We start from the raw sequence: 17158 nt of genomic DNA, 5'->3' as shown, positions 1-17158 counted from the left end.
ATTGTGGAAAAGCCAAAAGCAGCTATAACTACATAGTGTTAGAAGAAACAACCCTACACATCAATGTATGGCATCCTAGTCTACAAACTCTAATACATTTTAGAACTGAGAAATAAGGATGAGCCTAAGTCATTAGAACCATGTTATACCTTACACTGACCACATCTGAAATTTCCCAGGCCCCGAAAAAAATGATCTGACAACAGCTGTGGCAGAAAGTTAGATGATGCCTAGTTCATGGCAACATAAGACAGCGTCAGCCAGAAGGTGGCAGAATGGGGCCATTCAGGCTTCACATACAAATTTGGAAAAATCGTTTATTGTCATTACCTTAGGTTTTATCAGTATACAATACCCACAATTTTAGATCCTTATCCAAATAAGATTTTTGTGTACTAAGAGCTATGTTGAAGAAGTATTTTATGTAGACAACTGAAACTATAAAATTCCCCACATAGAGTAAGTACCAGATTAGAAACTAATCCCCATTCTGTCTCTGAAAAATCTTCCCTATTACACAATGATATAAAAAAATAAAGTCCTCCAAAGTCCCTCATACTGTTCCAATATCCCGTTTGAATTCACTAACAATTTATGAAGAATTACTGTAAATGTTGATTATATAACATATTTAATTCCATAAATTCAGTCAGAGTTACTATATAATGGCAGAGTAAACTCTTTTGTAAAATCTTATGTAACTTTAAAGAAGACAGTTGTTTTCACATGCGTATTTAAAATGTGGTTTAGATACTACAGTAGTTTAATATATGGCAGATTAATCATAATATTCTTTATGTTACATATTACATGTTTACAATGGATCTGTTTATTTTTGTAATTTCAGAACCTATCATTGGACCTAGAACACATAAGCCCTCAAACACATTTGCTCAATGAGTATAGAATTTCAAGGAGAAAACTGAAATCAATTAAGCAGATACTTGAAACACCAACCTGTATTAAAAAGGGTTTTCTTTCTTTTTCCATCAGGTGACCAGCCCCTCCAAACTGAATACAAAACAACAGATGCTAATTACTGTCAAGCAGGGACAAGGCCACCTATATAGACAAATGAAGGTCATAAAACCAGATCTGCCAACATCAGTGGATTTATCAGGGTAGGGGTTGCAGAGTCCTGGAGAGACCATTACAGAGCAAACTGTGCGGCAGGCAACGCTATTCAGGGGAGGAGTTTTGCCCCTACCTCCAATCAAATGTAGGGTTTCTAGGGAACCACTAAGAGATCTGGCATGTATCTTCTACTCTAGTGTCCAGAGAGCTATGGGCTGTTTGTGCAGATTCACCATATGTAGGCGCTAATTGACAGATGAAGCCACCAGCCCCACGCTGAGTAAAGAGTTGTATGAGAAAACGTGTCTCATGGACCCCAGGAAAAGGAGTATGGGCAAGGGAGTCTAAAGTGTCCAGCCAGAGAGGGATTCCCTCATAAAGGGAACTAAAACCCAAGGTCTATAGCAGATTGACTGTGAAGCTCAAATTTCAGCAACCCTCACATGTGGGCATGGGGGTGAAAAAGGTCCCTAGGACCCTGGGATAGACTCTAGCATTCTGTGCACAAGATACATACTTTTGTAAGATATGCAAAAGTAACATTTTGACTACAATTGGTTAAAACTTCTGTTTCTTTTCATTCCAACTTTCTCCTCTTCATACTTTCCATTATGTTAGATGTTAATGGAGTGGCAGCAGGTGTTTTAGAGACTTACTAAGGGGGAACTGAGATGAAAATATGTCATTTTAGCTGCAATTAGGAAGATGTTTTAGAACTTTTTGATAAAAAAATTACAGACTACTGATTTGAATATATATGAGGAGAACCTCATTTTTCATATCTAAATTTATGTATTAAAAAAACCAAGGTAAAATTCAGATAATGGAATATAAAACAGAATGAAAAAGAGCCATGAAATCATTAAATGTCATTCTTATTTAGAAAAATGAGTAATAGCATAAAATTTTCTAGTTCACACAAAGCACTAAATTAAAAAGAAAATATTCTCAATAGAAATAATGAAGTCATTTTTTTCCCACAATTAAATTAATGAAGAGAATAGGCACATTAGAAAAAGATTTATAAACTTGCTGATTTGACACAAAATACTAACATTGACAGAGCCATAAAACTCATAACAGCCAGTATAGTGAAGACATTGAAGACAAAATGATTAATGTATGTTGTTTATTAAAAACTTCTTTAAAATTATTGCCTAGAAAATCTGAAATGTCCTGAAATCTTAAAGCTCACATATGGAAGAAATATGTCAGCCACCAGTATATGGTGGTGTTTCTTCAACCACAAAAAACACAGATGTGAGAACCAGAAGAAAGAAGGGCCACAGGTAGACCTCGCTACTACAGTTCACTGTATCTAAAACTATCAATTGTAAAAATCATTATTTTATATACTACTCATAAAAAAAAGTCCAGCAATTAAACAACAAAATAATGCTTTATTAGTTACAACTTTATTTTTCTTTAAGGTAATTATTTTAGACTTATTTAGTCATAACTTTATCATGTATCATTTGTGCACACATAAATTTAAATATATATATATATACACATACGGTATATATGTATATACATATTCTTTGGTTTATATATATGTATATAAAGCAAAGAGTTGGTTTAAAAATTCCTAAAACATTCAGAATCTGACTCTTAGGAATCATTTTTTGACTTACAATTATTTTGCTTTTACACAATTATTGTCCTTTATATCAAGAATATTGTTGGTGCATTATTTCTTGATATTTTCTACTACTACCGCCTAGATTATTTCCCAAGCTGCCTATACCTATTTTAATATTTGTGTGTGTGGAGACAGTGGCAAGTATATCACAAGTACTGCCTGACAGTTAACTACAAAATGTCACTAAGTTGAGGAAGCATTCTAATTTCAGAGACATAAAAATGTGAGAAAAGTCTGTACATTAGAACAAAATATAGTATCATATTAATTGTCCATTTGAAAAATGTTTGTTTCCTCACCTTGTGACTTTGGACTCTGATGATCTAGAAATCTTAGTACCCTTGCAAGGGATACTTCTACCAAGCGGACATACAATGGGCCCCTTCAAACGGAAGAGTACCACCTAGTCTGGTCTCCTCATTGCACTGGAATAACAGGTAAAAGGGGAGCATTATTTTAATTTGGATGATTAATCCTGGTTATTAGTGAATCACAGGCTCTTGCTAGAAAATGCAGCAGGAAAGAATAGGACTGGACCCTAGGAGATCTTGTGGGGTGTCTTCTTGTAATTTTCATATTGAGCGGTAAAAAAAAAAATAGGTTATTTCAGCAATCCAATATAAGAAACACTACCAAGATGTCAATAACTCAAGAATGATGGTCTGAATTATCCTGAACTAGAATCTTTTCTAGATATAAGCTGGTAGAGGGAACAGGGAATGAGCAGCAGAGAGGTTTTATATACATAGGAGATATATATATATATACACACACACACACACATATAAAATCACCAATTTCCAAGCAGAATAAGGACTATAGCACCTCCATAAATACTACCCTGCTCTGCCATGTGTATGCATATATAGACACATCAATTTCCCTCTCCCCTTTCTCCAGTAATTTTATATAAAGTGTGATGATAGTGATGGCCAACTTTATAATTTAGCACTAGGTCAGCAATCACTGTGATATTATGGCTAAACCAAGATGAGTATTGTTCAGAGATTGATATAGGGATTGATAGATTTTTGAGTCTCTTCCCTTGGATAGAAGTTGAACATGTTTTCATTTACATGAAGGATAGTAGCATTTAATTAGATGAAACATTCTGTGATGGTCATTGTTTGGAGTCATCAGTAGAAGAGCATATATAGGGGATGAGCAGCCAAAGATGTGGACCGTGCTGGAAGGTGCAATTGGCTCGTTCGACATCCTTTCTATTCTACAATATATTGTAGGAGAGGCTGAAAAGCTGTAAAATACTATTTCCTGAACTCTCCATTTTTCAAGTTTCTGATGCAAATAATGTTCTCCCCATTAGATGCACTTCTGCAATATTTGGAAGGTAGAAATGGGGCCCTTTTTTGGATATTTTATATGGCAAGCATGGTCATGGACATAAGGCTTCTGGAAGCAGCACTTTGGTGACTTCTAGCTCTAGCTTCTGACCATAAAAGAAGCCATGTTAATAGTATAAGACAGAAAAAGAAAGGAGAACACAGAAAGAGGGTAACAGATAAATCTAATAACATCATTTGAGGTCCTGGATAACTCAACACCTAAAGCCAGTTTTATCACTTGGACTTTCAAGTTACTGAAGAAAATTCTGTGCTTCAATCAGGTTGAATAGGGTTTCTGCCTCTTGCAATGAAAGAAACTCACTTAATACAGATACCCAAAACAAGTACAGTATAATTGTTTGGATTATCCCACATTTTGCAAAAGTCAACCCTTTCCTATATGTAAACTCATTCTAAGAGCTGCTAAGAAATGAGAGGTGAGTTCCCACATTCCTCAATTGAATAAGTGAATAATGTGGCTTGAAAAACATTGTCAAGTGTTTATAAGCAAGATGATTGTTGAGTGAGAAGTAGAGGAGATGGCAAGCATGTTTCATGTGGCTATCAGATGTCCACAGTATTCTGATCTGGAAAGCTCACTTATAACACTATGGACCCTGCCAGTAAAATACACGACCCCTGAGATTATTCTGTCCCCAGGCAGAGCTCTAGGTTTTCCTGCTGTGGTCATGTGCTCTTTGCCAAAGGTCGGTGGCCCCGATGGCAAGCTGCTGTTCTGCTCTTGCTGCTGTCCTCAGGTCCACTTTGGCTCACAGCGGAAAAATTTTGCCATATTTTGGGCTTTATTTTCAGATTAACATCTCTACATTAGGTAGTCAAAGAGAAGGATGGCTCCTCTATATTTGTTTTAGATTTTAGGTTTTCTCATCCTTATTCCCACTACCCAGAAATAGCAGTACAGTACTGTTATTTTGAAATATCTGTTTCAGGTCCATTTTTCTGCTTATACTTAAAAAAATTACATGGTTCTGAATATAAACTCTATTTAGAAATTAAAGCATTACATAAAATAACTAATGGCCCTCCTGATTTCTATCCTCAGCCTGAGTCCTCTGCTCTGCTCCCTGGAAGCAAGCACTATTCTAACTTTGCCTGTAGCCTTCAAATCTCTTTTTTATACAATTCCACAGACAACGTATGCTAATTTAAAAAATACTGTATATACCTGAATGGTATCATGCTCTATATATCCTTTTGGAAGTCACTTTTTATACAAATGCATCCTATTTTACTAAGCTGGTTCTCTACTATATGGGCCTTGAGATTATTTCAGTTTCCATTGTTACAAAAAATGTGATAATGAACATCTGTACCTCTCCATTTCGCCCGACCTCTTTGCCTTCCTCTCGCTTTATCTTTCTGTAAATTATTTTTTTAATGCACCATATTTTATTAGCTGGTTCTGTATTAATGGGTCTTAAGGTTATTTTAAGAATGTAGCAATAAACATATGTATCTCTCCCTCTCCCCACCTATCTCTCCCTTCACCCTTTGTGTGTGTTCCATTATCTTGATTTTTTCTCAAAGTCATGATATGTCTCTGGTCACGATTTCTTCCAGTTATGCTTCATATAAGTATTGACTTACCATCTCATGTTACAATGTTTATAAAGTCTCTAACCATTTTTAATAGTTTCATTGGCCTGACCTGTGGTGGCGCAGTGGATAAAGTGTCGATCTGGAAATGCTGAGGTTGCAAACCTCGGGCTTGCCTGGTCAAGGCACATATGGAGTTGATGCTTCCTGCTCCTCCCCCCTTCTCTCTCTCTGTCTCTCTCTCTCTCTTCTCTCTCTCTCTCTCCTTTCTAAAATGAATAAATAAAGAAATTAAAAAACAATTAAAATAGTTTTGTTGAGCTATAAATTACATATCATAAAAAGAACTATTCAATAGTTAAAGTGTAAACTTCAGTGGGGTTCTTAAAGTAAATCTTTAGACCTGAGCAATCATCACCATTACTTATTTTTAAACCATTTCCCATCACTCTAAAAGGAACCTCGTGCCCATCTGCAGTCAATCTCCATTCCCACAACTAGTCACGGACCTACTAGTGACTAATCTACTTTCTTTATAGATTTTGTCTTTTTTATGTAACTGAAATCATACAATATTCAGTGTTTTGTGTCTCACTTATTCCAGTTAGCATTATGATTTTGAGGTTCATCCATGTCGTAGCATTTACCAATATTTTGTTACTTTTTATTGCTTAATGGTATTCCATTGTATGGATATAACATCTTCCGTTAAGTTGTTTCCAATTTATGCTATTACAAATAATGCTGCTATAAACATTCATGTACAAATTATTGTGTGGACATATGTATCTATTTCTCTAGGATAATTATTTAGGAGTAAAACAGTATGGTAATTTAATGCTTTACATTTTGACAAATTACCAAAATGTTTCCAAGGTGGCTGCACCATTTAACATTTCCAACAGCAATGTATGAAGGTGTCAATTTCTTTACATCCTCACCAATATATGTCTTTTCTTTTTATTAATTTTAATGGCGTGACATAGATAAATCAGGGTACATATGTTCAGAGAAAACATCTCTAGGTTATTTCGACATTTCATTATGCTGCATTCCCATCACCCAAAGTCCAATTGTCTTCCATCACCTTCTAATTGGTTTTCTTTGTGCTACTCCTCTCCCCCAACACCCTCCCTCTCCTAGCCCTCACCCCATAACCCCCACACTCTTGTTCATGTCTCTGAGTCTCATTTTTATGTCCCACCTATGCATGGAATCATATAGTTCTTAGTTTTCTCTGATTTACTTATCTCACTCAGTATAATGTTATCAAGGTCCATCCATGTTGTTGTAAATGATCCGATGTCATCATTTCTTATGGCTGAGTAGTATTCCATAGTATATATGTACCAAAACTTTTTAATCCACTCGTCCACTGATGAACACTTGGGCTGTTACCAGATCTTCAATATTGTGAACAATGCTGCCATAAACATGGGGGTGCATTTCTTCTTTTCAAACAGTGCTATGGTGTTCTTGGGGTATATTCCTAAAAGTGGGATACTTGGGTCAAAAGGCAGTTCAATTTTTAATTTTTTGAGGAATCTCCATACTGTTTTCCAGAGTGACTGCACCAGTCTACATTCCCATCAGCAGTGCAGGAGGGTTCCCTTTACTCCACATCCTCGCCAGCACTTATTCTGTGTTGTTTTGTTGAAGAGCACCATTCTGACTGGTGTGAGGTGATATCTCATTGTGGTTTTAATTTGCATTTCTCTAATGATTAGTGATGTTGAGCATTTTTTCATATGCCTATTGGCCATCTGTATGTCCTCTTTGGAGAAGTGTCTATACATTTCTTTCGCCCATTTTTGATTGAATTGTTTGTCTTCCTGGTGTTGAGATTTACAAGTTCTTTATAAATTTCGGTTATTAACCCCTTATCAGACGTATAGTCAAATATATTCTCCCATTGTGTAGTTTGTCGTTTTATTCTGTTCTTATTGTCTTTAGCTGTGCAAAAGCTATTTAGTTTGATATAGTCCCATTTGTTTATCCTGTCTTATATTTCTCTTGCCCGTGGAGATAAATCAGCAAATATATTGCTGCGAGAGATGTCAGAAAGCTTACTGCCTATGTTTTCTTCTAAGATGCTTATGGTTTTACTGCTTACATTTATGTCTTTTATCCATTTTGAGTTTATTTTTGTGAATGGTGTAAGTTGGTGCTCTAGTTTCATTTTTTTGCAGGTAGCTGTCCAATTTTCCCAACACCATTTGTTGAAGAGGCTGTCTTTACTCCAATGTATGCTCTTACCTCCTTTGACAAATATCAGTTGTCCATAAAAGTGTGGGTTTATTTCTGGGTTCTCAGTTCTGTTCCATTGATCTATATGCCTGTTCTTATGCCAGTACCAGGCTGTTTTGAGTACAATGGACTTATAATATAACTTGATATCCGGAAGTGTGATACCTCCTGCTTTATTCTTCCCTTTCAAGATTGCTGAGGCTACTCGTGTTCTCTTTTGGTTCCATATAAATTTTTGGAATATGAGTTCTATATCTTTGAAGTAAGTCATTGGTATTTTAATCGGTATTGCATTAAATTTATATATTGCTTTGCATAATATAGACATTTTAATGATGTTTATTCTTCCTAACCATGAGCATGGTATATGCCTCCACTTGTTTGTATCTTCCCTGATTTCTTTTATCAATGTTTTATAATTTTCCGAGTACAAGTCTTTTAATCTCCTTGGTTAAATTTATTCCTAGGTATTTAATTTTTTTGGTTGCAATGGTAAAGGGGATTGATTCCTTAATTTCTCTTTCTGACAGTTCATTGTTAGTGTATAAAAATGCCTCTGATTTCTGAGTATTGATTTTATATCCTGCCACCTTGCTGAATTCATTTATCAGGTCTAGTAGTTTTTTGACTGTGACTTTAGGGTTTTCTATATATCATATCATCTGCAAATAATGATAGTTTTACTTCTTCTTTTCCAATGTGGATGCCTTTTATTTCTTTTTCTTGTCTGATTGCTGTGGCTAAGACTTCCAGAACTATGTTGAATAAGAGTGATGAAAGGGGGCACCCCTGCCATGTTCCTGATCTTAAGGGGATTGCTTTTAATTTCTGCCCATTGACTATGATATTGGCTGTGGGTTTGTCATAGATGGCCTTTATTATGTTGAGGTATGTTCCCTGTATTCCCACTTTGCTGAGAGTTTTGATCATGAATGGGTGCTGGATTTTATCAAATGCTTTTTCTGCATCTATTGAAATTATCATGTGGTTTTTCTCCTTCCTTTTGTTTATGTGATGAATCACATTGATTGATTTGCGAATATTGTACCAGCCTTGCCTCTCAAGAATAAATCCCACTTGATCATGGTGTATGATTTTTTTCATATATTGCTGGATCCAGTTTGCTAATATTTTGTTGAGGATTTTTGCATCTAAATTGATCAGGGATATTGGCCTATAGTTTTCTTTCTTTGTCTTGTCTTTGCCTGGTTTTGGAATCAGAATTATGCTCGCCTCATAAAAGGAGCTTGGAAGTCTTACTTCCTCTTGAATTTTTTGAAATAGCTTGAGAAGAATAGTAGTTCTTCTTTGAATATTTGGTAGAATTCACTTGTGAAGCCATCAGGCCCAAGACTTTTCTTTTTTGGAAGTTTTTTGATAATTGTTTCAATCTCATTTGTTGTAATTGGTCTGCTTAGGTTTTCTGATTCTTCCAGATTAATTTTTGCAAGATTATATGTTTCAAGGAATTTGTCCATTTCATCCAGGTCAGTGTTTCTCAACCAGTGTGCCGTGAGACATGGTCAGGTGTGCCGTTGGGAAATTAAACATGGGTCCCCAAACTACGGCCCGCATGCTGGATACGGCCCGCGGAGGCTATTTATCTGGCCCACCACCAGCCGCCTCCATCTGAACATAAACATTCCCCTCACAATCCCTCCAGCTATCAGTGACAGGAAGAGTAGAGGCACAGGGAATGCTCACTGACCAATCACCTTCTAGGACTCATCCCGACCACTAGCAATGAACCAATAGTAGGCCGCCTCTCATCCACACCCAGGAAGGTCCCTGCTTGGGCTGCCGCGCACTTGTCATTGTGTGACTGCGGGGAGTACTTGAAGCTGCTACTTCTCCCCATGGTCCCGATTTCTAATCCTGGTTAGGACTGGAGGTAAATGTTGCCACCACTAGATGAAGTCTCACCCTCAGCTGGTTATGTCTATCTTGATGGTGTATATAGATATTTGACCTTTTTCTTTTTAAAAGAGGCCCCCACAGAGGGTGATATACAATGCATCACAATGTTATCTATATTGTATATGGCCTCCTGAAGGGTCATCTTCTTAAAGAGCTCAAATCTCTATATACACCATCAAAACAGACAGACCAAGGCCCTGCACCCAGTTGACCATGGGATTTGAACCCACAACCTCAGGGAGAACTTTAGTATTTATCAGAATCCTTACCTAGAAAGCAAACTTCTCAATCTGACAGTAGAGATGCTCTGAGGACTTATGATGTTACACAAGTACCCAACCTTTTCTAAAATTAATTTTGTCCAGTCTCTATAGAGAGAGAGTATTTGCCAAGTTGATTTGAACCCACAACTTTGATGAAAGCTCCAGTATCAATTAGCGGGACTGTATATATGAGGGGATACATGGGACTATATATATGAGGGGTTACATGGGACTGTATATATGAGGTTACATGGGACTGTATATGAGGTTACATGGGACTGTATATGAGGGGATGTTACGTGGGACTGTATATGAAGGAATGTTAGGTGGGACTGTATATGAGGGGATGTTACGTGGGACTGTATTTATAAGGGGATGTTACGTGGGACTGTATATATGAGGGATGTTACATAGGACTGTATATATGAGGGGGTTATCCTTTTTTATTTAACCTTTATTAAATAAATGTAATTTATTTAAACTTTAAATAAATTCTAAAAGTTAGAGTGTCATTTTGTGTCATTTTGGTAGGTGGTGTGCCCCAGGATTTTGTAAATGTAAAAAATGTGCCGCGGCTCAAAAAAGGTTGAAAATCACTGATTTAGGTTGTCTAGTTTTTTGGCGTACAGTTCTTGATAGTATTTTCTTACAATATTTTGTATTTCTGTTGTGTCAGTTGTTATTTCTCCACTCTCATTTCTAATTTTATTTGAGTCCTCTCTTTTTTTCTTGGTGAGTCTGGTTAAAAGGTTCAATGATCTTGTTTACCTTTTCAAAGAACCAGCTCCTGGTTTCATTGATCCTCTGTATTTTTTCTTTAGCCTCTATTTCATTTATTTCTGCTCTGATCTTTATTATTTCCTTCCTTCTACTACCTCTGGGCTTTACCTGCTGTTCTTTTTCTAGTTCTTTTAGATGCAGGGTCAAGTTGTTTATTTGAGCTTTTTCTAGCTTCTTGAGGTATGCCTGTAATGCTATGAACTTCCCTCTCAGGACTGCTTTTGCTGTGTCCCATAAATTTTGAGTTGATATGTGCTCGTTATCATTCGTTTCTAGAAATTTTTTTATTTCTTCTTTGATCTCATTGTTAACCAATTTGTTATTTAATAAAATTCTATTTAGTTTCCAAGTGTTTGAGTATTTTTCAGTTTTTCTGTTGTGGTTGATTTCTAGTTTCATGCCATTGCGATCAGAGAAAGTTCTCAATATGATTTTAATCTTCTTAAATTTGTTGAGACCACTTTTGTGCCCTAACATGTGGTCTATTCTAGAGAATGTACCAAGAACACTTGAAAAGAATGTATATTCTGCTGCTTTAGGGTGAAAGGTTCTGAAGATATCTATTAAATCGAGTTGATCTAGTATGTCCTTTAAGTCTGCTGTTTCGTTTGTTAATTTTCTTTCTTTCTTTCTTTCTTTTTTGTATTTTTCTGAAGCTGGAATGGGGAGGTAGTCAGACAGACTCCCGCATGCGCTTGACCGGGATCCACCCGGCACGCCCACCAGGGGGCAATGCTCTGCCCATCTGGGGCGTCGCTCTGTCGCGACCAGAGCCACTCTAGCACCTGGGGCAGAGGCCAAGAAGCCATCCCCAGCGCCCAGGCCATCTTTTGCTCCAATGGAGCCTTGGCTGCAGGAGGAGAAGAGAGAGACAGAGAGGAAGGAGGGGGAGGGGTGGAGAAGCAGATGGGCACCTCTCCTGTGTGCCCTGGCCAGGAATCGAACCCGGGACTTCCGCATGCAAGGCCGACGCTCTACCACCAAGCCAACTGGCCAGGGCCATTTGTTAATTTTCTTTCTTGAGGATCAATCTAGTGATGTTAGTGGGGTATTGAAATCCCCTACTATTATAGTATGGCTGTTGATCTCGCCCTTTAAATCCATCAAAGTCTGCTTTATATATTTAGGTGCTCCTATATTATGTGCGTAGATATTCATAACGGTTACATCTTCCTGTTGGATTGTTCCCTTTATCATTATGTAGTGACCTTCTTTATCTCTTACTATACCCTTTGTTTTAAAGTCCATTTTGTCTGATATAATTATTGTGACTCCGGCTTTTTTTTCCATTTCCATTTGCGTGAAATATTTTTTTCCATCCTTTTATCTTCAGTCTATGTGCATCTTTTGTTTTAAGGTGTGTCTCTTGTAGACAGAATATGTATGGTCCTGTTTTCTTATCCACGCAGCTACCCTATGTCTTTTGATCAGATCATTTAATCCATTTACATTAAAGGTTATTATTGATATGTAGTTGTTTATTGCCATTTTATTCTTTAAAACTGTATTCCTCTTTTGCTATATTCTTTTTCTCCTTTGATCTGTTTACAACAGGCCCCTTAGCATTTCTTGCAGCATTGGTTTGATTGTAGTGAATTCCTTGAGTTTTTTTTTGTCTGGAAAGCTTTTTATTTCTCCTTCAATTTTAAACGATAGCCTTGCTGGATAAAGTAGTCTTGGTTGTAGACTACTCTTATTCTGCATTACTTTGAATATTTCTTGCCATTCCCTTCTGGCCTCAAGTGTTTCTGTTGAGAAGTCAAAAGTCATCCTTATGGGGGCTTCTTTGTAGGTGATAGTCTTTTTTTTCTCTAGCAGCTTTTAATATTTTCTCTTTACCACTTAGCTTTGGTATTTTAATTATGATGTGTCTTGGTGTAGATTTCTTTGTGTTTCTCTTTAATGGAGTTCTCTGTGCTTCTTGATCTTGTGAGACATTTTCCTGCCTTAATTATGGGAAGTTTTCAGCTATGATATGTTTCAACAAAGTCTCTATCCCTTGTTCTTTCTCTTCTTCTTCAGGAACCCATATGATGCGAATGTTATTTCTCTTCATGTTGCCACAGAGCTCTCTTAGAGTTTCCTCAGACTTTTTGAGTCTCTTCTTTTTTTTTTTTTTTGCTCTGCTTCCGTGCCTTCATTTATCTTGTCCTCTAACTCGCTGATTTGATTGTCAGCTTCATGCATACCGCTTTTAATAACTTTCATTGTGTTCTTCATTTCTGATATTGTATTTGTCACTTCTGACTGATTTTTTATTATTTCAATGTCCTTTTTTATATTTGCTATCTCTTTATTTAGGTGTTCGTAATGACCATCTATTGTTGTTCTAATATCTTTGAGCATCCTAACAATCATTATTTTAAACTGTGCATCTGGTAATTTGGGTATATCTGACTCATTCAGGTCCTTTTCTGGGGATGTCTCTTGATTCATTTGTGTTGCATTTCTCTGCCTTTTCATTTTGTCTGTGTAAAATAAGGTTTTGGCCACTGGAGTCCACTGGGTGTGACCTCTGTGTTCTCTAGGTGTGGTCTGTCTGCAGGCCCGCCACCCTATCTGCTGTTGCTGCCTAGGGCGTTTGGGTATGGGCGCTTCCAGTGCCTGCCCACTGGAGCTGTTACTGTGGTTTCCGCCACTCCTTCACGAGAGTGGCTATGATCATGTACTTGGGTGTTCAAGCCTTGGTGGCCTTGGTCTTCGCCCTGCCCCCGCGGGTGGCATTATGCTCAGCCATGAGGGCAGGGATGAGCACCTTTGCTCAGCTGTGGGTCTCTTCCTGATTCTGGGCTTTCGCCCCGCCTCGTTCGTGGGACGGATGCAAGCCTTGGCTCCACAAGCCGGGCAGGACTGCATGCCCACCACGCTCAGTAGTGGAACTCCACCTGTTCTGGGCTTTTGGCTCCACCTCTGTGGGAGGAGCTGGCTCCCAAGTCAGGCCACAAGCCTCAGTTCACGGGCGGGGCAAGGCTGTGCTCCTGTGCCCTTGTTCAAGGGTGGGTCTCTGCTCCTTCTGGGGCTCCTGCCCTTCCCCTACAGGCTGGATTGCAGGCAGCCTGCAGCTGGGCTTGACCACTTTTGCACATCCCCTACTCCCCAGCCGGGAAGACTGAGCTCACACCTGGGCCTCAGTGGTGGCCAGCTGGCTTCTGCCCTTGCCGATAGAACCACACTTCCACATCACCCGCCACCTGCCCTCGGGCGAGCCCTCAGCTGTTTGGGTGGGGGTGCTGCAGCTTAGACCCTAACACTCCATACTGTAGTCCCGAAATCTCCCGCCTTCTAAGCGAGTCTGCTCTGAGTGCCGCGGGAGAGCTTGTTTGGCTGGTGTCCTGCTTCCCTTTGCTGGTATTGCTGTTTCCAGGGGAAATATTCACTTCAGATTTTGGGAGTGACTGGTCCCAAGGGTTAGGGTGGCTGTCCCTCAAAGTGTTTCTCCCTGTGCCTCCTAGATTACACTCTTTTCCCACTGCTTCGGTCCTCTCCTCTCTCCCCATCCCCCAGAGCCCCAGGTGAGTGGTTGTGAGATAGGTTTTCTGCATGGTCCCTTTAAGAAGAATCCTGGGTCTGAGAAATCAGTCTCTTTCTCACAAACAGTATCCTGTCTTGTTTCTAGCTAAATACTGTCCATATGCCTCTTCTAGGCTCTGGGGCTGCAGGTTGGGGATTTGTTCCTGGGACTCAGGACCCTCCCCTCTCTGCTAAACTAGCTTCCTGCCATGCAAGTCTCTCTCGGCTGCTGTTCGCTCCGGGGAGCTGGGCAGCCCTCTCCGCGTTTCTGCTTTTGCTACCAGTCTCGGTGTGGCTTCTTCAGTGTTCCTTGGTTGAAGAGTCCTCTTAGTTTAGTCCAAAGTTGGTTTTTCCAAATGATGGTTCTTAAAATTAGTTTGTAATCTACTTTGGTTCTGGGAGGTGGAAGTTGGTACATCCACCTAATCCATTGCCATCTTGTCTTCCAGGAATCACCTTTTCTTTTTTAACATATACTTTTTAAAACATGTATAAATGTTTCTATTTATAAGATACCTTGAAGGTAAATCCCTGGGTGATTGTTCATAGTCATTTTAATAGGTACAAACAAATCCCCTCAGGAGTGGTCCTCCCAGATTATATTCAACATGCTTGCCATACATAACACTCTGTAACTTGTTTGTCTTTCCTAATCTAGTAAAAAAAAAAAATACATCTTATTTTATATCATATTTCATTAATATTAGTGAAGTAAAATATATTTTCATTAGTCAATTGATCATCTGAATTTTATCTTCAGTAATCTACCTATTCATATCCTTTACTCTATTTTTTTCTTACTCAGTTTTTATCTTTTTGTTGACTTAAAAATGTTTTATTTTTTATTCTGGATATTAATCCTGTCAGTTTTATGCATTAAAAATATTTCCTGTCAATCTTGTAAGGCATTTGGAACACTGTCTCTTGGAGTTCTGTACAAAAAGCACTTCTCTGAACATACCGTAACTCCCCATGTATAAGACGCACCCTTTTCCGAAAAAAATTGGGGTCTAAAAGCTGGGTGTGTCTTATATAGTGGTTGTAGATTTTCTTACTTACATTTCCCACTTGAGGAGTTGTACGAATTTTATGATGAATAAAATTTGAGTTCAATAACTTTATGTAATACTTTTTTTTTTTCAAATTTCAGGCCCCAAAATTAAGGTGTGTCTTATACATGGGGAAATACAGTACTCTTTGATTACCATGCCTAAGAGCTCAACCAACCACCTTAAGAATACCTTTCTCTAGTTTTCTGGGAACCCTATGAAACATGCATACAAGTAAAACCTCTAGCTGCCTTTCCTGGGAGGACATGTGAAATAAATGGGCATATTACAGAATGATTAGGAAGACTGGAAAATCAGGTTAAAGCAGAAAAAGCAGCAACAAATGGAGGCAAGCTACACTTGTGAAGGAATCCATTTAGGACATTGTGTATGGTGAAATGGACCCTCACCTCCAAGACTGACAGCAATGCTAACAATGGACAGTTGTTGCTACTTCAGTATATTCTCAATTCTGCAAAAGCAATCTCTATTAGATCTTGTGTCTTTGAGACAAGTTCACAAAACTCCCTTGCAATATTAGTTTTTCATTAAGACATTGCTCCAAATATAAAAAGTAAACCTTGGCCTGAAGTTGAAGTACACAGCTGAAATTATCTCCAGGGAGGTAATTAATCTTCTCTAATACAAAGCAGAAGTATTTCATGATGAGACTGACGCGCTACCTACTGCGCTAACAAGGCTTGGACCAAAGCAGAAGTATTTTAATGCCAATATTCCCAACCTTATATTAGAAATGAATACAAAGAAAAAATTGTAAGCACCAGTTGGCATATCATTCCATCAGTTCAGCAGAGATTTTTTACAGTAATATTTAGATATATCTAAGTTATTATGACTATATTTTTGAAAAGCACCACTCTGAAATATATTCCAGATCTATCCTCTTTTGCTTGTTAAGAAACTGTGTTTATTTATCAAGTATTTCCTGAGTGCCTACTATGTGCCAAGAATATACTATGTGTTACATTTTATGATGAGCAAGAACAGACATAATAGTTCACTCAGAAATAATAAAAGTGGCATGATGATATAAATATATATAAGAGGGGACTTTAATCTAGTGTGGGAAGATCAGAGAGTACCTTCCTGAAAGTATTACTGAAATAAAATGGGAAGAATAAGATGAAGGGTTAGAAAAAGAGAGAAGAGATCAAGAGACTTCCAGACAGAAAACAGTATAGATAAGGGCTTTATTAAAGAAAAGCCCTGACCAGGTGGTGATGCAGTAGATAGAGGGTCAGTCTGGAACACAGAGGACCCAAGTACAAAACCCAGAGGTCTCCAGCTTAAGTGTGGGCTCATCTGGCTTGAGCATGTGCTCACTAGCTTGAGTGTAGCACTGCTGGCTTGAGCATGAGATCATAGATATGACCCCATGATGACTGGCTTGAGCCCAAAGGTCACTGACTGGAAGCCCAAGGTTGCTGGCTTGATCAAGGGGTCACTCGCTCTGCTGTAATCGCCCCCTCACCAGGTCAAGGCACTATGAGAAAGCAATCCATTAATAACTGAGGAGCTTCAACAAAGACTTGATGCTTCTCATCTCTCTCCCTTCCTGTCTGTCCCTATCTGTCCCTCTCTCTGTCTCTGTCACAAAAATAAATAAGAAAGAAAGAAAAGTATGGGGGTGGATATCAGAAATTATAGCTTAAAAAGAAGCATATGGACCCTAGCTCAGTAGTAGAGTGTTGGACTGGCATATGGATGTCCTGGTTCGATTCCCAGTCAGGGCACACACAGGAAAGGTAACCATCT

At 38.3% G+C, this 17158-nt stretch overlaps 1 protein-coding gene and 1 non-coding gene across 4 annotated transcripts in view; both read right to left on the bottom strand.

Moving 5' to 3' along the window:
- The window catches only part of PRKACB (protein kinase cAMP-activated catalytic subunit beta), a 147755-nt gene that overhangs the window by 102082 nt on the left and 28515 nt on the right, over positions 1-17158 (bottom strand). The gene's annotated exons all lie outside the window — the stretch shown is intronic.
- Positions 11748-11823, bottom strand: TRNAA-UGC (transfer RNA alanine (anticodon UGC)). Its single transcript has one exon. It is a non-coding gene; the product is annotated as a tRNA-Ala (tRNA).

This window comes from Saccopteryx leptura, chromosome 3, assembly GCF_036850995.1.
Source record: "Saccopteryx leptura isolate mSacLep1 chromosome 3, mSacLep1_pri_phased_curated, whole genome shotgun sequence".
Taxonomy (NCBI): domain Eukaryota; kingdom Metazoa; phylum Chordata; class Mammalia; order Chiroptera; family Emballonuridae; genus Saccopteryx; species Saccopteryx leptura.
Note: the sequence above shows the minus strand (reverse complement) of the source record. Positions and strands in the feature narration are given on the sequence as shown.